The 24,289-nt window shown below is 41.3% G+C and overlaps 1 protein-coding gene across 1 annotated transcript in view; it reads right to left on the bottom strand.

Annotated features, from left to right (window-relative positions):
- Positions 1 to 23,321, bottom strand: part of LOC126267377 (broad-complex core protein isoforms 1/2/3/4/5-like) — a 216,357-nt gene extending 193,036 nt beyond the window's left edge. The window contains exon 1 of the mRNA XM_049972561.1: positions 23,177 to 23,321. The gene's annotated coding sequence lies outside the window, so the exon portion shown is untranslated. The remainder of the gene's footprint in view (positions 1 to 23,176) is intronic.
- Between the last annotated feature and the right edge of the window lie 968 nt (positions 23,322 to 24,289).

The following is a 24,289-nucleotide window of genomic DNA, read 5'->3' as shown; positions in this document are numbered from 1 at the left end:
TTACATACGACCAGAATTTCTTCGGATTTTCTACCAAATTTCGAGACAATGTTTCGTTGTGGAACCTATTAAAGGCATCTTGCATCGAAGTATGTGCCAAATTTCGCGCGTCTGTAAATTTTAGCCCATCTTCGGGATTTCGCGTTCTTCTGAACTTCGCATGCTTTTTCCGTTGCCTCTGCAACAGCGTTCGGACCGTTTTTGTGTACCACGGGGGATCCGTTCCATCTCTTACCAATTTATGAGGTATGAATATCTCAATTGCTGTTGCTATTATATCTTTGAATTTGAGCCACATCTCGTCTACATTCGCATAGTCAGTTCGGACGGAATGGAAATTGTCTTTTAGGAAGGCTTCTAGTGGCACTTTATCCGCTTTTTTAAATAAAATTATTTTGCGTTTGTTTCTGATGGATTTGGAAGAAATGGTATTGAGCCTAGCTACAATGACCTTGTGATCACTAATCCCTGTATCAGTCATGATGCTCTCTATCAGCTCTGGATTGTTTGTGGCCAAGAGGTCAAGTGTGTTTTCGCAACCATTTACAATTCGCGTGGGTTCGTGGACTAACTGCTTGAAATAATTTTCGGAGAATGCATTTAGGACAATCTCGGAAGACATTTTCTGCCTACCACCGGTTTTGAACAAGTATTTTTGCCAACATACCGAGGGTAGGTTGAAGTCGCCACCAACTATAACCGTATGAGTGGGGTATTTATTTGTTACGAGACTCAAACTTTCTCTGAACTGTTCCGCAACTGTATCATCGGAGTCTGGGGGTCGGTAGAAGGAGCCAATTATTAACTTAATTCGGCTGTTAAGTATAACCTCCACCCATACCAATTCGCACGGAGTATCTACTTCGACTTCACTACAAGATAAACCACTACTGACAGACACAAACACTCCACCACCAATTCTGCCTAATCTATCTTTCCTGAACACCGTCTGAGACTTCGTAAAAATTTCTGCAGAACTTATTTCAGGCTTTAGCCAGCTTTCTGTACCTATAACGATATCAGCTTCTGTGCTTTCTATTAGCGCTTGAAGCTCAGGGACTTTTCCAGCGCAACTACAACAATTTACAACTATAATTCCGACTGTTCCTTGATCCAAGCACGTCCTGTAATTGCCAAGCACCCTTTGACATTGCAGCCCATCCCACACTTTCCCGAGGCCTTCTAACCTAAAAAACCGCCCAGTCCACGCCACACAGCCTCCGCTACCCGTGTAGCCGCCAGCTGAGTGTAGTGAACTCCTGACCTATTCAGCGGAACCCGAAACCCCACCACCCTATGGCGCAAGTCAAGGAATCTGCAGCCAATATGGTCGAAAAACCGTCTGAGCCTCTGATTCAGACCCTCCACCTGGCTCTGCACCAAAGGTCCGCAGTCGGTTCTGTCAACGATGCTGCAGATGGTGAGCTCTGCCTTCATCTCGTAAGCAAGACCGGCAGCCTTCACCAAATCAGATAGCCGCCGGAATCAGAGAGAATTTCCTCAGATCCAAAGCGACACACGTCATTAGTGCCGACATGTGCCACCACCTGCAGCTGGCTGCACCCTGTGCTCTTCATGGCATCCGGAAGGACCCTTTCCACATCAGGAATGACTCCTCCCGGAATGCACACAGAGTGCACACTGGATTTCTTCCCCTCCTTAGCCGCCGTATCCCCAAGGGGCCCCATTACGCACCTAACATTGGAGCTCCCAACTACCAGTAAGCCCACCCTCTGCGATTGCCCGGACCTTGAAGGCTGAGAATGATCCTCTGAAACAGGCAGGCAGCTGCATCTGGCTCAGCCAGAGACAGTGCCTGAAACCGGTTTGTCAGACGCACCGGGGAGGCTTTCTGATCAGCCTCTGGGGACGCCTTTCGCTGCCTGCCACGCCTTGGAACGACCTCCCAATCAACCACAGGCGAGGGCTCAGCCCCACTGCGGGCAGCAACCGGGGCAACCACAGCGGCAGACCGATCTGGGGACAGACGGGACGAGGTTGACATCCCCATGATACCCAAGTCCGGCTCCCCACAGTGGTGCCCATTGGCAACAGCCTCAAGCTGCACGACCGAAGTCAGCGCCGATTGCAGCTGTGAGCGAAGGGATGCCAAGTCAGCCCTCATCCGAACACAGCAATCAGTGTCAAAAATATTAACTGCAAGGCAGCTTTTTACAAATATATACCAAAGAGTGATTTCATTTTTTGGACCTCTCTGAAGCTATAAAAATGCAAAAACACATTGCCTCCTTGTTTCCTGATGTCCCTCTGCCCCATCCACAACCATTTTACTCAACTTACAAATGAAATCTGAATATCAGTTCTTCAGTAATGGCAAGAAGACACTCCAGCATTTCAGCGATAAAACTCACTGTATACACTTTTGAATTGTATACTTGACCTCTTCCCAAAAATAACAGGCAGGCTATAAATGAATAAAGAACTGCCTCATTACTAGCAAACAAAGTGCATTCAGTTCCGAACATGGGACATAAGTGCTCCTCCCTTTAAATGAATGTCACCAATTGGTACTAAGTACATGTATTGGACAAAAAATATGGAAACATCACAAAAAATGCAAGCCTGAATGTAAGTACAGATGCTAGGGAAGCCTGCGGGTTGTGCTGCTGTATCTGACCGTGAAATGAACACGTGCAAGGTCATCTACATGTTGCAAGTGTCAGTTGTGGTCAGAGCAATGTTTTGTGTCGTCGTGAACAGAGCTGTGCCTCGCACCACATTTACCAGCCTGCAACCAACCAGTCCATTCTGTTCCATTGCCTGTATCATGGGTAATTGAGATACACTGCACTGGGAACAGTGTGCACAGGTCACAATGTGCCACTGAGGCCGTGGCTTGTTTGGGTACCCGACCGAGTATTGAGCCGACAGGGCTCAGTGCAATAGGGAAACAGGCAGCACCTGGAAGGTACAAATGACTGACCAAACACAAGCAGATTTGCTCTCTGCTTTCCAAATCACTAGGAACAGAGCATTCTTGATCCTTTGTAAGGGAAAGTAACTCATAATATAAAGTACTAGCAATGCATAATACTATCATGAAAATAGTACAAGCAACTTTGTATTAGTTTATACACTCCATTCTTTTCTTCTTTTGTTTCTTTCTATAGCCTACACCTTTGTAAGCCCTTTTATGAAACTTGATCTCAAATTTTGTAGCTAAGGTTTTATTAAAATTAGGTCCACAGATGGAACGTTGTCTAGAAATGTTTCATCCCACATTTTATATTCTTCTTTTTGTATTGTTCCTGGGTTGTTCTCCACAAAGTCTTTTACAGTACACTTTTATAAGATTTTTTTATCTGATCAGTGGTTCATTCCTTCACCATACTGTAAGTAAGTAGAATTTGCTGTCATGTGAAAACTGCAGGAAAACTCATGGATCTCAAGAATCTGTCTCCATTAATTCATGGGCTGAGACTGCAGATGTTCCAGAATCCATCAGAAATACCCGTGGCCCATCCCTAACATCCGCTTATTATTAATATGTCAGACATAAATATCGAACAGCAAAGGTCCTTCCAATGGCAAGGATTTGAAAAAGTGTAGAAGAGGAAACAGAAGTTTCCCTGTAGTTGGAGGAGGGAAGCGACACTCATCTGAAGAAATCAGGAGAAAGCATTGTATTGCAAAATTTTACACAGGTTGCAGATACTGATTTTTAGTAAAATGCCTGCCAAACAGCCAGTCTGAAGCCACATTTTTCCTTGGAAAGGTTTATCTGCAAGAAAAAGATAAACTTCACACAAAATGAGAACAGCTCTGTCACAAAATAACCACCCAACTTCCATGTGTGTCAAAAAAAGCTTTTAAGTATTTGCCATTTATTCACACAGTATTACAAAAAATCGATAATTAGTAGGGCATCCTTTAATAAATTTATAACAACAAAAATAATCAATTTTTGACAATATAATGTAATGGGACAGATAAAAAATCCACTCACCAAGCGGCGGCAGAACACATACATAAAAGGAGGTTATAATTAGGCAAGCTTTCGGAGCCAGTGGCTCGCTCTTCTGGCAGAAGAGTTGAAGGGGAACGAAGAAGGGTGAAGGAAAAAGACTGGAAAGGTCTAGGAAAAGGGGAAGATTTCAGAAAAGTACCCAGAACCACAGATCAGGTGAGACTTACCGGACAGGATGAGAAAGAAAAACTAATTGTTGGGGACTGCAATGAACAAGATTTGTAAATCTGAGAGCTTAAAGGTGGAAGACAGGATAGTATGCAAGACAGAGATTACTGCTAAAACATTGTGTACGATTTAATAAGAGTGAAAAGCCAAGTGCACTGTATGTAACAGAGGTGGGAGGGGCACAGCGAAAAATAGAAAGGTAAGATAATGAACTTTCATATTTTTCATTCATGAAAGTTCATTTTCTTAGCTTCATCAACATGCCAAAATGACCATATCATTCCCAAAGTGAACACTATGGTGATAGTGTGAAACATCCTCGGTGGCAGGAGGCAATGATTAATATTGCTTCAGGTACTGAGTATAGCCAGCATGCCCCTATGTTCTGGAAAAATCTGGTTTCAGCTCTAGTGACCTCCCTGAGGCTTTTGGCGGCAGACTTCTTGGAGCAAAACAGAGTATGCTTGTGTGACTCAGGTACAGTGTGTATTCATTTTGTGGAGCAAACAGTGACTTGCCCACTTCTGCACCGTAGTAGTTCTGCAGACGTGAGTAGAGCATCAAACGTTCTATCAGATGATATTAGAAGTAGTTCATGTACCAGTAAACACACAAATTTCTGTAGGGTTTCCAGGCTACTGGGCAGGCATGGATGGTGGAAGCACCGAAATAAACTTTCTTTACAGGACAGGTTAATGGTGTCTTCATTCTTACCCTCGACCTTGTTCCTGCTTGCATACTGGTTATGCTGGTCATATGGTGGTAGAATGGTAAGGATTCCTTCTCCACTGGCCCTAATAGTTCTAATGGACCCAGTAACTTTGCTTTAATTCTGCATAGCCCCTCCAGAAACTGTTCCTTGCATGTTAGAAAAACGTCCCCAAATGCAACATCTTTACAGCTCTACAAAACGTGTTACATCTTCAACCCAAATAGACAGACTGCATATGATAGCAGGTGATCTCCGGCATGTGCTGATGCAAACATTCCTTGTGGATCAAAATGTTGGCGTGACTACCACAGCATGATGGCGGATGACTGCTGGATGCAAAACTGCATCACATGTATACTCACTCGTTCTCACTTACTACCAACTTATTTCCAGTTTGCTTATTTACTTCTATACCAACTACATATAAAACAAAACATTTGATGTTTTCATTTTAATTAGACACAGAAATGTTCTACTAATAAATCTCTAACCTACTACCTATAAGCAAATGTTCCCCGTGAACTTCCCTCATAGGAACAGCACAAATATAAGCATAATCATAATACCTAATAACTAATAAGTACATACAAACATTCAGCTCGTATGACCACCTCATGATCTTAAGGTGTAGGGATGTGCCAGAACAACATTAAGTACACTCTGTGTCACTGGCTTATTTCTACCTTTCTTTCTTCTGTTTCTCAACCAAACCTCCTTCCCTCTTCAGAAGAAGCTGCTAGCAATCGAAGCAATGCTTCTGGTTCACCTTGAAAGAGGTGAATTCTACTTATATGAATAACTGTGATTCAGGTCAGAAGTTGGATTTCAACATTAACTGGGGATGTCACATTGAATACCTGACAGGGCTCTTAGTAATGTGCAATGCACTTTTAATTTTTCCATTTGGAATGTGAGGGTTTAATAACATAACTGCTCAATGTGGCACTTACATAATTTTGCTTTTTTTATTGTGGGTGTTTCCCTGTCACTCCAGAGCCTTCATATTCATTTTTCCTACCTGACATCAGATACCTTTTAGTCTTTTACTGAAGTCCTGATCAGAGAATGAATCCTCTCCCAGGTAGGTTGGCATAATTTGAAAGGAGAGGGCATTTTCCGACTAAAAACAACCTTGTACTCGTGTTTTCATGGAGTTTTGAATCGTATGCACTTAGGGCACACTGTAGTAGTGTGTCTTAATTATCACGTCTACTATTTGCATAATAATTTGGCTTTTTACTCCATGCCCTATGAACTCTCTCTGTTCTACCATTCGCTTGTAGGTGAAAGTCATTAGTTTGTAACTTCTTTATGTGCAATAGTTGACATAGCTACTTAAATAATTCATACATGAAGTTGGAATTTGGTTGCCACTGGTTAACTAAAGTGTTCGCCACTGTGTTGTTGGTTTGCTATGGCAACCATGGCAAAGTAATGTGAGGAATGATCAGTTACGGTTAATACATAAGGAATTCCCACTGGTGTTGCTGCAAATGGTCCAAGGACGTCAAATCCTACCATTTGAAATGGTTTCTCTGCCTCAGGCAGTCTTTGTAATCGGAACTTCTGCCAACTCAACTCGGCTCTTTGAGAGAACGGAATACATTTCTTTACACAGCATTCAACACATTGTTTTCTCTGTGGCCACTAGTTAATTTTCCTCAGTGCAATGTTACTTGGCTTGTCGTCCGCTATGCCCAGCTAAAGTAGAATCAAGGGCTCACCTCAATACTTCGGGCCTAAACTGGCTGGCAAAGGGTCTGTCATCAGAGCTGACAAGTGCTTGTTTTGGATACCACTGACAATCAAGATTGGAAGCCTGAGCCCTGCACCACTGTTCTGTGTATTCCAATGGATTTTACAGTGTGTGCTTTGTGACTTAACCCATGAACATTACCATGGGGCTGGAGCTCCTCAAAACCAAATTCACTATATCTTAAGACCAAGTATGTTAGACTACTGGTTGGATCCCTTAATTCCAGAAGCCGTTTTAGTATGGTGTGGTCCATTATGATCTTAAAATGACTCCCGTACAGATAATAAAGAAAATATGTAATGCCAAAAATTAGCACCAGCATTTCTTTTTCTGTAGTTCAATAGCTTTTTTGCTTCAATGGCTTGCCTGGAAGCAAAAGGAGGCGAGGCTGTTTCCCATCCACCTTGACTCAGAACACAGCTGATCGATCACAACTGTTTTTGATAGTCTCGAAAAATGATGGATGTTTGGTTCACAGGGAGAGGTAATGGACCAAACAATGAGGCCATCAGTCCCTTGACTCACAAGTAGTGCATCTGGAAGCAGAGACATCCAATGGGAATGTTTTCTGATCTAGTCAGGAGATTCATAATAGTAAAAGTGAGAAGGCTAAAAGGTAATGGGCATCTTTCATACTGTTAATAATAAAACCAAGATGTAAGAAATAGTGAAGTCAGAAAGTGGGTGTCCCTGGGGCTCAACCACAGCTTCCCACCTCTTATCCATTATAGTCCAGAGTGCCCACTATTCAACAAGTGTTAACACTATGTTAGTGAAGCATTGGAGAGTGGCTGGCTGATGAAATATAATAATACTGTACAAACAGCTGTTATTTTTGATACTGTTTTATTAGGCAACCAGTTTTGAAGTTCCCATCATGTCATCTTCAGGCCTGTTGCATGAATGACACCAAGTGCCACTAACAAGTACCACTCATGCATGTATAAGACAAGGCACCAGACATGATTATTTGTGCCTTGTCGTATACATGCACAAGTGGTACTTGGTGCCATTCATGCAACAGGCCTGAAGATGACTTGATTGGAACAACACAACAGATTGCCTAATAAAACAATATTGAAATAACAGCTGTTGGTATAATATTATCACACTATTCAACAAAGTATGACAACCAGAATAGCAAATTGGGTACAGCAGAAAGGAGGTAAACCTAATATAAAAGCGATTACAACAGACTAAAAGAGGGATGGAAAAGTAGCCTAGTCAAGGAGGCAGAGTCAGGGATGCCCTGGCCTTCACATAACAGCGGGAGATGCCCCATCCCCAACCATCCTGCAGCTGCTCTTAAGGCACACACACACACACACACACACACACACACACACACACACACACACACAAATAAAAAACTATGTCTTAGGCTGGTATGACCAATGTGGATTTTTTCTGGGAGAAGCAGAAGGAAGAACACTATGCTGCAGTTGTCTCTTCATTGTGCAGAGTGTATTAGATGGGGCAGTAGCTGACCAGAGGTTGTTCCATTTCCATGCGTACAGAGATCTTGCGTGCACCCACGAATCCGCACCTGGGTTGGAAAGTGAGTAAATGTTCCTCTAGCTGAGCGGTTGGTCAGTTCATTCCCCAAGTACCCACATGACTTGAGACTCAGAGAAAGACAACTGAGCAGGCAGCACAATGAGGCCAACGAGAAGGCCACAAATAGCGGAGACCAAAGGGTAGCAAGAACAGCATTGGTCAATAGCCAGGAGACTGCATACTGAGTCAGTACATACACAAAAAAATGATCAAGGGAGGCCCATTTAATAAAATGGAGTGCTCTTATATTGGCTGTAAGCCGTGTCATAAACACACTACATGCTCTCGGCAGTGAATGGCTTTTTGTACTGGCGGGAGATGTAAAAGCATGTCCCATCTGATTCACAGTTTTAGAGCCACTGGTGTAAAAGATGGTAGCACAACCGGTGAGATAAAAACTGATGGAAAAAAAGTCAGCAGAGGGCCTCGAAAGCCCCAGTCGCAGATAGCGAGTAGAATGATGATGCCAATCATTGTTGTATGCCTTATATGTCTTATGCAACTAAAAACAAAAAACCGCGATAAGGTGTAGGCATTTAGAAAAAGCCTGTTGAATTGCTGTTCCAACCTAAAGAGACGGTCAGTTGTAGATCATCCCTCCTGGAAACCATATTGATAGGTGGACAAAAGGCCTCGAGATTCAATAACCCAGAAATACTTTCAGCATCTCACAGAGTACGTTAGTCAGGCTAATTGGTCAGCAACTGTCAAGAGATACTGGGTTCTTGCCTGGCACCTTGGAACCAAGGGCAGTTGAAGAGCTTAAGGAAATGTTGCCTTTGGCTAACATTCAGGTTTTGGATTACCTAATTGTGAACTGCATCGTGGCCTGGGGCTGTTTTGCGGGATGGGGCAAGAGACTGGAGTAGTTCACGCTGATGCTGTCTGAAAGTTGGTCACAAGGTGTTCTGCAAGAACTGATGAACTGGTACAAACACCACTCTGCAGAACTAGACCGGGAATAGCTGGATTGTTGGCTGCCCATAAAGAAATGCTGCTTAGTCCACACTTAAGATGTGGAGGCACTTAAGATATGGAGACAGCACTTCCAGTCTTCCTTCTTACTTCCTTAGATAGCGAACCTTAGCACAAATTTGCTTATAAGTGATAAGGTTGGTCTGCAAAGGTTGTCGTTTGAATTGTTGCAGTGGTAGTCAGCTATCCTGAATAGCTACTGAAATGTGTTTGGTTCACCTTGCAGGATGTCATCACTACAATCCGACAGAGAGGTGGTAAATGTAACAGTAGAGGCACACAAAGACCAGTTGGCTCTGTGAAGTGCACAATGTGGTAGTTGGTCTGGAGATGGCAAGGAAATAACAAGATCACTGGAACGTCATCACGGTCACAAAGGTCATCATGTGGTGACCTATGTAGAAAAGCCACAAAATTAGGGAGAACACGGTTAGATCAATAGCTGAAAAGGTACAGTAGGTGGTACAAATAGGTTGGAGGACCATCATTGACGAGACACAGGTCATCATCTGTCGGAAGCTGGTCAGTCACAAGGCCCCTACCAGACGAAGGGTACTCCCCCATAAAGGGGTCATGTGCATTGAAGTCACCCAACAAGGGAAAAATAGGGGAAAATTGTTGGATTAATTTGGTCCATTCAACATAATTAAGTGGCCTGCCTGGAAGTAGGTAAACGTTGCAAATAGTAATCGCAGACATTGTTTGCACCTGCAGTGCTACTGCCTCCAACGAGGTGCAAAGGGGATTCAGTTCATTAATGACTTCTATACGAACCAATGTACAGACCCCTGCAGATGCCCTCTCATTACCAGCACAGTTCTGACAGAACACAAATAACCACAGAGTTTAGAGAATAATTGTTCATAAAATGAGTTCCTTGGAGAGCAATGCCAACAACAGAAGGAGAGGAAATAAGGTGGTGTAGTTCTGGAAGGTGACAGTAGCACCCGCTACAATTCCACTAAATGATCAGGTGACTGGTGGCCAGGTTAGGCATGAAGCGACCTGGAGGACTGGTCACACCAGATTAACTGCCTGTCACCAGTGGGGATGGAACTACATTTACAAACATCGACTCAGAATTCGACCGCATGGCAGGATTTGGTGAATCTGGAGAGGGGAGGGGGGAGACTTCCCAGAGGAGCCTTGTCTCTATTTTTCTTATTCTTCATTTCCTCTGTAGCCTTTGCTGTGTGTGGATCATTAAAGAGGCTACTGTGTGTGGATCATTAAAGAGGCTATCTGCAATGAGCACAGGGACATATGGTGAGCAGACAGCCTCAGGACTCGCAGGTTGTGGCTTCTTCGGCCACTGTTTGGAGTCAGGCCTCTAGTCTGAGGGTTGCCTGGGAGAGGGATCCCAAGAGGGAGCCCTGTCACTGATAGAAGCTGAAGAACAGGAATGCTTCTTTGGTTGGGTGTGGGAAATGGTGATGATGTTGACATAATGGATCATGTTTCTTCTGTGCCTCAGTGTAGGACAGGCGGTCAACAGATTTGTATTCCTGGATCTTCAGTTCTTTATTGAAAACCGGGTAAACTGGCAGGACTGGGGTGTGATGTTCCACGAAGATGGATATTCACAAGGACTACCTTGTTGGAATGATTGTTCACAGCTGCTGCTTTTTGCGTCTACCTTGCAGTGGGATGACACAGGCCAGGTGGTGGGCCATACTGTTTCAAATCACACCTGTACACCATTATCTTAACCTTCTCCAGGAGGGCATTCTCTCCAAAAGCTAACAAAGGCACCTGTATGAGTACAATTATCCTTGGGCCCTTTTCGTACACATCCAATAAAATGTATGACTTGCAGCAAGGTTAGTTCAGAGATTCTCACCTGCTTTCAGCATAACATCTCTGTGGAAGATGATTCCTTGGACCATCTTGAAAGTTTTGTGAGAGGTCAAGGTCACAAATATGTCGCCTAGATGATCTGAAGATTGGGCAGCAGGGGAAGTTTTAATCAGTAATGAATCATTTCGCATTTTATTCAGACTAAACTTTCCAAACTTGTCTCCAATGTTTTCAATAAAAAATAATAGTTTCATTGTAGTAAAGTTATCTCCAACAATCCAAGATTAGACCAAATATTGGGTGAAGCATTTCACTCCCAGAAGTCTGGCTCGTCCACCTTTCCGTGATGTAGCCAGGGAAGGAAACATCATGGGATCATATCTTTCTGCATTTTAATAATCTATCCCATGCGAAGAGACTGCTAGGATCTTGCGGCCAGTAACAGAAGAAAATTTAACTTGCTTCATGTGTGAATCTTCCACCATGGTACCACTCAGTCTGTACGCTGCCCCCCTGCCGCAGCAGTGGTCATCTGGCCAGTAAACTGTTTCCTGGAGCTCCAGTACCCCAGCCATGATGGGCACATACTGCTTGATTTGCATGGGGTGTTTCCAGCTTAGGTACCAACAGTGGTCCAGGGGCTACCACCGTGCAGGTATTTGACAACTCTCCCTCCCCCACAATTGAATGGCTTCTGTACTGGGTTTTGGGGTAGTACCTTTACAGGAAAAGAAAAAGTGCAACAAGTGAAAGGCATAAAAAGTGGAACATAAGCTAGGTGGCCTTCCCTTCATGATCCCCATTTCTGTAAAATTAGGAACAGAAGTATCAAGTCAAATCCAACACAAATGAAAAGAACTAGGATGCTGGAAGGGAAGAAAACAAGTGTCTAATATCACAGACCAGATTCAATCACAACTGGCACCGAGAAGACCACCCAAAGGATAGGTAGAGAGGAAAAAAGATAGTAGAAGGACAGTCTTGCCACACAGGAAGAGAAGTATTGCTGCAAGGGCTGGGGCCCCCTGGTGGCCAAGCAGGTATTCACAAAAGATATGTGAGCCCGCTCGAAGGTGTAACAATGGTAACAGGACCAATGATCACTAATTCCTTTAACGGTTGAAATGCTTCCTGACACCGCAGAGTCCAGTTAAATTATACTCCTTTTTTTTTTTTTGGGGGGGGGGGGGGTCTAGCTACCTATTCAAAGTTTCAAACATGTTTTCTATAGGGATTCGTGATCCCGAATATAACTGTAATTTTATAAAAGAATAGACTGCCATTCACCATATAGCAGAAATGTTGAGTCATAGACAGGCACTATAAAATAACTGCTACACAAATAAGCTTTTGACCTAAAGCCTGCTTCTGAATTAGTACACACAAACACACACACACTCAAGCAAATGCAACACTCACACACATGTCCATTGCCTCTGGCTGCTGAGGCCAGGTCTAATTCGAAAGAAGGGTTTTTGGCCAAAAGCTTACTTGTTTAGCATTCTTTTTGTAGTGCCTGCCTGTGACTCAACATTTCCACAATATGGTGTGTAGTAAACTATCCTTTCATAAATTATCATTATTCCAGCCTGGATTTTCCATTGCAAGATGTAATTGTACTTCGGAACATTTTTTATGGCCTGAACAAGTATTGGGTCAGTATATACCCCTTCGTGGGCAATAATGAGACCCGAATAGCATTCCTCCTGCAACATGAAGTGACATTTCTGTAAGCTGAGGGCCAGCTGTCCTGCTTACAAATGTTCAAATATCTCCCGCAGTCGCAACAAGTACTCTTGGGTGCCCTCAGAGTGTACTATTACGTCATCTAGGTAAACTAGGCACTGCTTTGATCAGAGGCCCCATACAGCCCTGTCTAACAATTGCTGGAAAGTCACTAGCGCATTTTTCAAATCCACATCTGATAATACTGGAAGTGTCCAAATGGGATCACAAATGCTGTTTTGGGAATAATCTTCTGGTGCTACTTCTAAGTAGTGACAGCTACTTCATAAATTTAATGTTGTGAAGTAATGGCATTGCCATAGATTATCTAATGTCTCAGTGATATTGGGCGTGGGGTAGGCATCAGTGACTGTTTGTTGATCTAGAAATCTGTAATCACTTCAGAACCTGTAATTTTTTTTCCATCCAAGAACTTCTTGGGTACAATTACTAACAGTGCTGACTAGGGACTAGTACTTTCTTCTGTAATTCCATCCCGAAGCTGTTGGTCAATGAACTTCTCCATCACCAGTGGTAAATAGTGAGGACAGGCTATGGTTTCCTGATACAGGAGGTTCATATCAATGGGAATGGTATGTCATCAGAGATTTGGCTGCCAGTAGTCCAGGTGGGTTAAATAACCCTGCATATTCATCCAATAACTTCTCCATACATACTCTATCACTTCCTTTCAGATGCAACACTTTTCCCCTTAGTGCAGTTAAATCGACAGACTATCAATGAGCATTTATTTATATATTTATTCTTTTACGGAGTGCAACCCCCCCCCCCCCCCCCCCAACACACACACACACATTACATATGTGTGAGGTAACTGTGCTTCTGCATACTACATTATTGATCATACTGAGTTCAGTAGTTTTAGGAGTAATCCCAATATGTGAGATAATGATTTTTAATCAATCAAAAGATTGTTTGGACTAAATTTTTGATCAGAATACCATGAGGTTCCAAAGAACTAGGGATACAACGAGATACAACACCCTCAAAGAACATGCAACCGCTGCATTGATAATCAGAAACTAACTTCGTAATTATTTTGCAACAAGTGGCTGAATAAATTCAAGCTAGCTTATTTAGAAATATTATTTCAACTTAATTAGTTTAACTTAACTGAAAACTGGACAACATGTAATGCTAGTATGTCCAAGTCTAGTTGAATGACTTTTGCAGGACATTTTTTGTGTCAAGTACCAAATGAGCTAATCCTATACATTTGTAGAGCCAATGGCCAAGAATCAATGCCTGTGTGCAAATATTTCATTCTTCTGGGGAAGGAAAGATCGAGAATTGTGTTAAAACACAGGCTAAGGAATTATGTGCATTCTGTAGATTCCATTATATAAAAGGACTTTTAGACATGTGGAACAAATTGAGGCGAATATAAACCAAGGAAAAGTAATTCTTCAAACTTTTATCTATATGCTGGATTAACAATACTCCAAAACTAGACTACTTAATACTACATGTGCTTAAACACTAAAATGCAACCTAACTAAATTACCAGGAAAGCAGGTACACCGGTGAGGAAACCTGGTGCTCTGTAAACCATCAGCAGCACTAGCTGATGTTTTCCCCAAACCACTATTGTGGCCGATCATTCAAAGAGTTGTTTAACACAATATTCGTTAACTCTACGGACCCAAGAATTAGCTTTTCCCCTGTATGTTGCCACCCTCCATTTTCTTTTTATTTCTCTGCTGTAGTGTGGTAATGTGTACTCATCAATATTAATCTGTTTAGTGTCAGTGATTGCCATGTTCCTTTGAACTGACGTTTTGATGCAATATACTAAATGAATTCTTACATATCCTAAAGAGTTAAGCAGGCCCGTGAGGGCAAAAAGGGGCTACTGCATCTAAAAGTAATTAGAAACAGTAAAGAAGGAGTGACTTGGCCAGCTGGTAGTGGACATATGGTCGAGGGCCTACAGGTCCAGCATGTAGTGGGAGGCACCTCAATCTGCCACCGCCCAGAAAGCAGTTTAAAATAAATGCAACAAGATTAAAAAACCACTCTCTCATAGGAAACTAAGAACAATTTCAACTGACTGTATGTCATCCGCCAACGTTAGAGGCAAGGAATCTGGAGGACCATGCTTGGCATTGGAAGGGAGAACTGGAATAGACACATTCCATCAAGATGTTAAGACACTGTCTGTTCGCCCACAACAACAACATGAGGGTGACTCATTACATTAGATAGAACTGTGCATTAGTCTGGTATGACTGAAGCACAAGGTAATAAAGCAATGGATTACTTCTAGGAAGAACAGAGGGAGGAACATCATGTAGCTCCTTGACATGGAGGAGTTTACTACAGGGGGCAACTGCCCATCAGGTGACGTTCTACCTATGAGTGAACAGACGCCTTATAATTGGAGCCACAAATGTGTGTATGGGATTGTCAAAGTGAATGTTAGACAAGTAATTGCTTCTCTAGTCAAACAGCCTGCCTGTTAATTCCCCGGGATACCCTCATGACTTGCAACACAGGGAAAGACAACTCACAAGGTAGTTAAGATCAGAGGCAAGATTATGAATAGCAGATATCATAGGGTAATGAGCATAACATCAATCAATGGCCTGGAGACTACTCATCAAGTTACTGCAAATTATAATGTAGTTGGGGAAGGTCCGTTTGATAAAATTTAGTGCTCTATTGATGGCTGTATCAAAAATCTGGCAACTGCAGTATAGCTGGATGATGCCAGGGTCTGGTAAATACATAGTATAGAAGTGTGATCTGCATCTCAAGTAGTGTGGGTGAGGAAGCAGTAAATGTTTGCCTTTTGCATTCAAATGATTTTGCACTGATGAATATGGGACAGGCATGTCATGAGGAGTGCTGTGACGAAAAGGAAGTGACAGGATTGCTAGAAAGTGATCACTGTTACAGAGATCATCATGTTGTTGTTGTTGTGGTCTTCAGTCCTGAGAATGGTTTGATGCAGCTCTCCATGCCACTCTATCCTGTGCAAGCTTCTTCATCTCCCAGTACCTACTGCAACCTACATCCTTCTGAATCTGCTTAGTGTATTCATCTCTTGGTCTCCCTCTATGATTTTTACCCTCCACGCTGCCCTACAATGCAAAATTGGTGATCCCTTGATGCCTCAGAACATGTCCTACCAACCGATCCCTTCTTCTGGTCAAGTTGTGCCACAGACTTCTCTTCTCCCCAATCCTATTCAATACTTCCTCATTAGTTATGTGATCTACCCATCTAATCTTCAGCATTCTTCTGTAGCACCACATTTCGAAAGCTTCTATACTCTTCTTGTCCAAACTATTTATCGTCCATGTTTCACTTCCATACATGGCTACACTCCAAACAAATACTTTCAGAAACGACTTCCTGATACATAAATCTATACTCGATGTTAACAAATTTCTCTTCTTCAGAAACGTCTTCCTTGCCATTGCCAGTCTACATTTTATATCCTCTCTACTTTGACCATCATCAGTTATTTCGCTCTCAAAATAGCAAAACTTCTTTACTACTTTAAGTGTCTCAGTTCCTAATCTAATTCCCTCAGCATCACTCGACTTAATTCGACTACATTCCATTATTCTCGTTTTGCTTTTGTTGATGTTCATCTTATACCCTCCTTTCAAGACACTGTCCATTCTGTTCAACTGCTCTTCCAAGTCCTTTGCTGTCTCTGACAGAATTACAATGTCATCGACAAACCTCAAAGTTTTTATTTCTTCTCCATAGATTTTAATACCTACTCCGAATTTTTCTTTTGTTTCCTTCACTGCTTGCTCAATATACAGATTGAACAACATCGGGGAGAGACTACAACTCTGTCTCACTCCCTTCCCAACCACTGCTTCCCTTTCATGTCCCTTGACTCTTATTAACTGCCATCTGGTTTCTGTAGAAATTGTAAATAGCCTTTCGCTCCCTGTATTTTACCCCTGCCACCTTTAGAATTTGAAAGAGAGTATTCCAGTCAACGTTGTCAAAAGCTTTCTCTAAGTCTACAAATGCTAGAAACGTAGGTTTGCCCTTCCTTAATCTAGCTTCTAAGATAAGTCGTAGGGTCAGTATTGCCTCACGTGTTCCAACATTTCTACGGAATCCAAACTGATCTTCCCCGAGGTCGGCTTCTACTAGTTTTTCCATTCATCTGTAAAGAATTCGCGTAAGTATTTTGCAGCTGTGACTTATTAAACTGATAGTTCGGTAATTTTCACATCTGTCAACACCTGTTTTCTTTGTGATTGGAATTATTATATTCTTCTTGAAGTCTGAGGGAATTTCGCCTGTTTCATACATCTTGCTCACCAGATGGTAGAGTTTTGTCAGGACTAGCTCTCCCAAGGCTGCAGTAGTTTCAATGGAATGTTGTCTACTCCCGGGGCCTTTTTTCGACTCAGGTCTTTCAGTGCTCTGTCAAACTCTTCATGCAGTATCGTATATCCCATTTCATCTTCACCTACATCCTCTTCCATTTCCATAATATTGTCCTCAAGTACATCGCCTTTGTATAGACCCTCTATATACTCCTTCCAACTTTCTGCTTTCCCTTCTTTGCTTAGAACTGGGTTTCCATCTGAGCTCTTGATGTTCATACAAGTGGTTCTCTTATCTCCAAAGGTCTCTTTAATTTTCCTGTAGGCAGTATCTATCTTACCCCTAGTCAGATAAGCCTCTACATCCTTACATTTGTCCTCTAGCCATCCCTGCTTAGCCATTTTGCACTTCCTGTCGATCTCATTTTTGAGATTTTTGTATTCCTTTTTGCCTGCTTCATTTACTGCATTTTTATATTTTCTCCTTTCATCAATTAAATTCAATATTTCTTCTGTTACCCAAGGATCTCTACTAGCCCTCGTCTTTTTACCTACTTGATCCTCTGCTGCCTTCACTACTTCATCCCTCAAAGCTATCCATTCTTCTTCTACTGTATTTCTTTCCCCCATTCCTATCAATTGTTCCCTTATGCTCTCCCTGAAACTCTGTACAACCTCTGGTTCTTTCAGTTTATCCAGGTCCCATCTCCTTAAATTCCCACCTTTTTGCAGTTTCTTCAGTTTTAATCTACAGGTCATAACCAATAGATTGTGGTCAATAGATTGTGGTCAGAGTCCACATCTGCCCCTGGAAATGTCTTACAATTTAAAACCTGGTTCCTAAATCTCTGTCTTACCATTATATAATCTATCTGAAACCTGTCAGTATCTCCAGGCTTCTTCCATGTATACAACCTTCTTTTATGATTCTTGAACTAAGTGTTAGCTATGATTAAGTTGTGCTCTGTGCAAAATTATACCATGCGGCTTCCGCTTTCATTTCTTTGCCCCAGTCCATATTCACCTACTACGTTTCCTTCTCTCCCTTTTCCTACTACCGAATTCCAGTCACCCATGACTATTAAATTATCATCACCCTTCACTATCTGAATAATTTCTTTTATTTCATCATACATTTCTTCAATTTCTTCATCACCTGCAGAGCTAGTTGGCATATAAACTTGTACTACTGTAGTAGGTGTGGGCTTCGTATCTATCTTGGCCACAATAATGCGTTCACTATGCTGTTTGTAGTACCTTATCTGCATTCCTATTTTTCTATTCATTATTAGACCTACTCCTGCATTACCCCTATTTGCTTTTGTGTTTATAACCCTGTAGTCACCTGACCAGAAGTCTTGTTCCTCCTGCCACCGAACTTCACTTTTTCCCACGATATCTAACTTTAACCTATCCATTTCCCTTTTTAAATTTTCTAAACTACCTGCCCGATTAAGTGATCTGACATTCCACACTCCGATCGGTAGAACGCCAGTTTTGTTTCTCCTGATAACGACATCCTCTTGAGTAGTCCCTGCCCGGAGATCCAAATGGGGGACTATTTTACCTCCGGAAAATTTTACCCAAGAGGATGCCATCATCATTTAATCATACAGTAAAGCTGATCATCATATGATGACCACTATAGTGAATATATGAGACAGAGGGAAGAGACTGTAAGGTCAGTAATCAGAAACATTCCATGGGCTGTACAAAAGTGGGTACAGGTACTGTCACTGAGAAGATTGAAAGGGCTCACTCAGATGAAGGGATACCCCCACACAGGGAGAGAGTTGGGAGAAAAAGTGGGGTGGGGGGCTGGGAGTTGTTGCATTAAGATGGTCTTGTCTAGCCTGGGGTAAATAGATGTTGCAAATGATCATCCCTGGGATGGTGCACACTCTTACTGCTATCTACTCCAGTGTGGTATAGAAGGAAATCTACTCACTGACGACATCTGTGCAGACCAAGGCACACACCTGTCCAGATGCTCTATCAGGCCAATACGGTTTGTACAGAGAGATGGCAACCTCTGAAGGCTTGAAAATGCTCATTAGTGAAACATGTTTCTTGGAGGGCAACACCAATCACTGAACTGAATGAAAAGCAATAAGTGGGACATACTTTCTAGTGGGACTTTCAAGAAAGTCGAGAAACAAAACACCTTTCAAGTCAGAAACAGCTATTTTGAACGTTTCCCTGATGACAAATAAGTTCTTATTTTAACTGCACAGTACTTCCATTTCCTCCAACACTATATACTGCAGCTTTTGAACTGCTGTGTTGTGGTGCATGAAGGCTTAATCACTGGTGACAACATTCTACAGAAGCACTACTACTTCCATTCCATGCGGTACTAGAAGTCTCAAACAAACAATATATAAATTTTTTTCACAAATTATGATCCTGGAAGGCACTAAATGACTGTAGCTGCTTATGAATCAGACCCTTTGCAGGTTCCCTCACAAGCAACAAACTATCATAAAACAAATAGTTTTGTTAATATCTTATGGGTCAACAGAAGCGTCCGATTCCACCTGTCTGCTTTGACCCATGACATAATGGTGTTGTTGAGCGTGACATCACTATGACATGGAGTTTCTGAGTGGTTTTGTTTGTAGATGTCATGTGTTTGTATGTGATCATGCCCTCTAGTGGTAGATGTGGACATGCCGAGTTTAACATGTGGTATTGGATTCATTTGAGTTGTGGTTTTGAGTTCAGATAACTTGTGCGGTAACATGGGCTGTGGAATGTTTTCAGTGAGTTATTAATTTTTGTTTTTGTTTTGCACATGTGCTTGGCATATTTGTTAGGTTTGATTAGTTTGGTGTAACTTGTGCAGAAAGAAGTCTAATTTTTTATGGCTTTTTTGTTAGGTATGGATGTGACTGAAGTTCACGAGTGTATCATTACATTCCGAGATGGATGATAATATGATGTCTGACATACAGTTTCTGCAGATGTTCAGTCTTATTGCTGAATATACTAGGTGTCACATTTGTGGCAACAACTTGAGGTTGATGAGAGTTCTGGCAGCTCGAACCATGGACATGTATATGTGGTGTTGTTGGTACGAGAGTGTGTGTGGACAACCTGGGTAGTATTGCCAGAGGCTTTTGTTGGTAAGTAATTTTTGGTTCAGTTTTTTTCTATAGTAAATGTGATGTTCTGTATATTGTATATTTATGGTATGTCAGTTGCATTTTAACTGATGTAGTGAATATGGGGTATTTGGGTTTTTGAGTTGTAGGGGTTTTGGCTCCACGTTTTGGAGTTGCAGGTGCTGGTTTTTTGGTATAGATAGCTGTAGTTGAGCTATATAGGTTAACAGAAATATCTGACTCCATTTCTGGAGTTGTAGAAGGTGTTTTTTTGGTTTTGATATCTGTGGTTGAGCTATATAGGTCTAGGGAAATGCCCTATTCCATTTTTTGGGGTTATAGGTGTTGTTCTTTTTGGTATCAGTATCTTTGGTTGAGCTATGTAGGTCAACAGAAATGTCCAATTCCACTTTTTGGAGTTATAGGTGTTAGTTAGTTTTCTGGTATCGACAGCTGCAGTTCAGCTACATAGCTCAAGGGAAATGTCTGATCCTTGTGTGTTATTAATGTATCAGAACACTGTAATTTAAATTTTTTCTTTTATATTATTTGTTTTGGGATGGTGTGGTGTTTTTTTTTACTGTTGTATATTTAGCTTGTCACCATCCTATACCCCCAATTTTCTGCAGTTATCCTCTTAATTTCATTTTATTTTTGGAGTGAGACATTTTTGTGTCATTTTTATTTTTTGTTAGGGTTTGTTGACCTGTGTATGTATGACATCATTGTTGTCATTTTGTATGTGTTGGAAGGAGCCGTTTCCACCATATTGTTGATGCCATGGGTCAAAGCAGATGGGTGGAATCAGACATTTCTGTAATGCCATATGTGACTTACTTCAGAACCTATTGCCAATGTCTGCACTAAGCAACATCTTCCAAAATCTGATTTGTCTGTGTAAAGGCTCACAACATGTGTTATATTATTATAAACAACATACAGAAAAACATATCGCACTAATCTGGTGATATTTGACATTGTTTCTCTGTCTTTGTGAGAATTTTGTTGATTTCTAAATTGGCAAATTACTTACCTTGGGCCAAGACAAGTGCAACTGGAGATCTAACAATATATTGTCTCTATCATGAAAAAGTGCAGCAATAAAAAAATGGTTTTCAGGATTCAATAACACCTTTCATAAGATATTGTGTGAAGAGAATACACTATACCCTAGTAACAAGCACTTTCAAAATTGATGCACTTCATTAGTGAGCTGTTTGTACTGATCAAAAAGGAGAATATATAAACTACAAATGTGTTCCGTAATACTGCAGCAGACAGTTACCAATGAACTAGAAGCCAACTTTTAGGTGTGCAAAGAATTTTCTACTCAGAAGACCAAGGATAAATTTTAGGTAAGACTAATAGTATTAACACACTGACTGCTGTGTGGCCACCTGCAACCACTGCAAAATCACATGATTGACATCATGGGCCGGTGGCAGTCACAGCAGAGCTAACGCCATGTACCTAACCTGGTGGATAAACATCCCATCACTAAGTGTGCAGCAGTCAATGTGTTAATGGACACTATATCTATTCAGTAGTGTATATACAGAGTGCACACATATTCTTGGCACCTCAGCTCTCCAGTTCTCTTTTGGGAAGGAATGTAAAAATTCAGTGCATGTCATCATTGTTAATCCTAACAATCAAACATCACTGTCTGCATCACCACTGTGTAGCAATTATTGGTTAATGTCACGTTTCATTTCACTGCACTTTATTTGCAGACATTCTCTCTCTCTGGAAGTGCTTTCACCTTCTATTATCTACACCTACCCCCCAAAAATTAACAAAAAAATACAGACACAGTAAAAGACTTGAGATACTGTAGGTAAAACTGTATACACATTGATTTACTCAACTCTTTTTCAATTGGATCAACAATGATGTATCCATATACCCTTGTTCCATTTCAGTAATCAGTTGTTACTTAGGTAGTAGCTTTGAATGGAACATCTAAAAAGTAATGAGTTTTGATCCTAAAATAATTACTGTGTAATGGAAACAATCTTAAAACATGCAGATTGTCTATCATATGACTCAAATGAACTTGTTGTTTCTTTTTTTGTAAATATCTAGTATTTTGCAATAGGGCTACTGAAAAATACTCCAAGATAAAAAATGAATTTGTCACTTGTTCCCAAATTGTAGGAAAAACTGATTCAAAATGTGCATTATAAAATCATACATAATTAACTAGTATATGCTAGTACTGAAAAGTACTAATATTAGTCATGTCAAAATAAAATTCTTGAACCAGTTAAGATGCTCCAACATATCCATATTTGCCGGTCATATAGATAAGCAACAATACTCAATAGCTTTTGATGTGTGCTTTAGTCAGAGACGATGGGTGAAAACTTTAATTCTTCTTGTTGGTTTCAAACAGTGAATACACGTGCCGGAACTAGATGAAAGAGAATCAAAGCTTAGTAGACTACTTAATAAGTTATTACTAGTTTGAAATCTCAGCTGGAACTAACACTGTGTGCAAAATTACAGATATACCAGCCTCTTCATTCATATATTAAATTAACCTGGCCCAGTTTTTTCGAACACAATCACGTAGCTTGCATTTCTATTTTTGATCAACGAAAGTCGTATTTCTGCTAAAAGCGAATAATATGTAGGATAAAATTCGACAGCGAATATGCAGAATTACACTGTTTGCCGGTGCAGTCAACTTCTACAGCGCACTGTGCATATTTTTTTAACAAGTAAAAATCATTTAATCCGTTCTTCCTACGATTAATGACAAATCCTTATACATAATGTCTTCACACTAACTGTTAAATAGGACAAGAAAGCTACAAACTGCTAGTACCTCAAAATATCGATAGCTACAGGGCTTAGCGAAATCAACATTTGCTGTTAAGGGTGTGTCTACCTACATATCAACAGCAGTAATATAAAGCTATTTTGAGACAAAAGAATGGGTAGTAAACAGCGACATACACAAACACAATCAAATGGGTCCACAGGAGAATTCAGATGCCTCGCCGTATATCTGATTTTTTTACGTTTAACTGAATATAACAGCATCCAAATTGTTCGTGGCGTACAAACCTCTTGTGCAGAATTAATTCCGATCGCTGGCACTAAGAGACGTCGCAATATACAATGTTTTTTTCCGGGACGCTGCGTCTGATAATTTAAATTTGACACTTAAAACAATGAATGCCGAAGAAATTAATGCAAAATTAGGAAAGATCTTTGCAGAACATAACAAGCAAGGGAGCCAACTGCTAAATCTTAAACAAGATGTCAGCCTTTAGAGCGGGAAATTTCGTTCGTAAAAATTTAGCTCAAGATCTTTTTATACGTGATCACTTAAAGCAAGTCTTTATAATTGATGAATAACTGTAGTAAAGGTACAGACGTGAACTTAGCAGTACAACGTAAAAAGGAACAGCTATTTCACGTGGCTCCCCCCCCCTTCCTCCCCGCTCCCCCCCCGCTCTCGCTCTTTCTCTGCTATAATAATCCATCAAAAGCACTAAGACACTTGTTAGTGGACATTAATATAAGGTACGTCCACCATTAGCGTTTATGACGGCCTGAACTCTTCTCGGGAAACTTGCAATAAGATGTCTGGATGTCTACATGGCAAGCCATTCTTCCTCAAGAGTCGAAGCCAGAGAAGATTCTAGCTCAGAAAGATTATAACTCAGGTATGTGACTGTCGACAAGCTTTTGCCTTACAGATGCTGCTTTACGACTGGGTGCATTGTCGCCCTGATACAATCATCGTCTCCGAACTGCTTCTCAACTGTACGCAGTACACAATACCGTACTGCAAATTTTTTTCACATCTTTCCCCATTTAGCGTTTCTTAAGAGCAATAAGGGGATCACGTGCTACGCACGAAAGACACCTCCATACTGTAACACATTGTCGGCACTACACACGATGGCAGGTAACGTTATCCATGCATTCAACAAACCCAAACACTTCCAGAAGTTATAGCGTAATTCATCGCTCCAAATCACTTATTTCCAGTCATTCACAATGCAGGGGCGTTGCTCCTTATACCACAGCAAGCGTCACTTGGCACTGACAATAGAAATACGTGGCTTATGTTCCATTCTTCTTAATTCTCTACACACAGCCATTGTACTAGTTGGACTACAGGTAGCGCTCTGGAAGTCATGGATGATTCATCCTGCTGATTTCAGGTGA

Source organism: Schistocerca gregaria, chromosome 4 (assembly GCF_023897955.1).
Source record: "Schistocerca gregaria isolate iqSchGreg1 chromosome 4, iqSchGreg1.2, whole genome shotgun sequence".
In the NCBI taxonomy this organism is placed as follows: Eukaryota; Metazoa; Arthropoda; class Insecta; order Orthoptera; family Acrididae; genus Schistocerca; species Schistocerca gregaria.
This window is presented reverse-complemented; position numbering and strand designations above follow the sequence as displayed.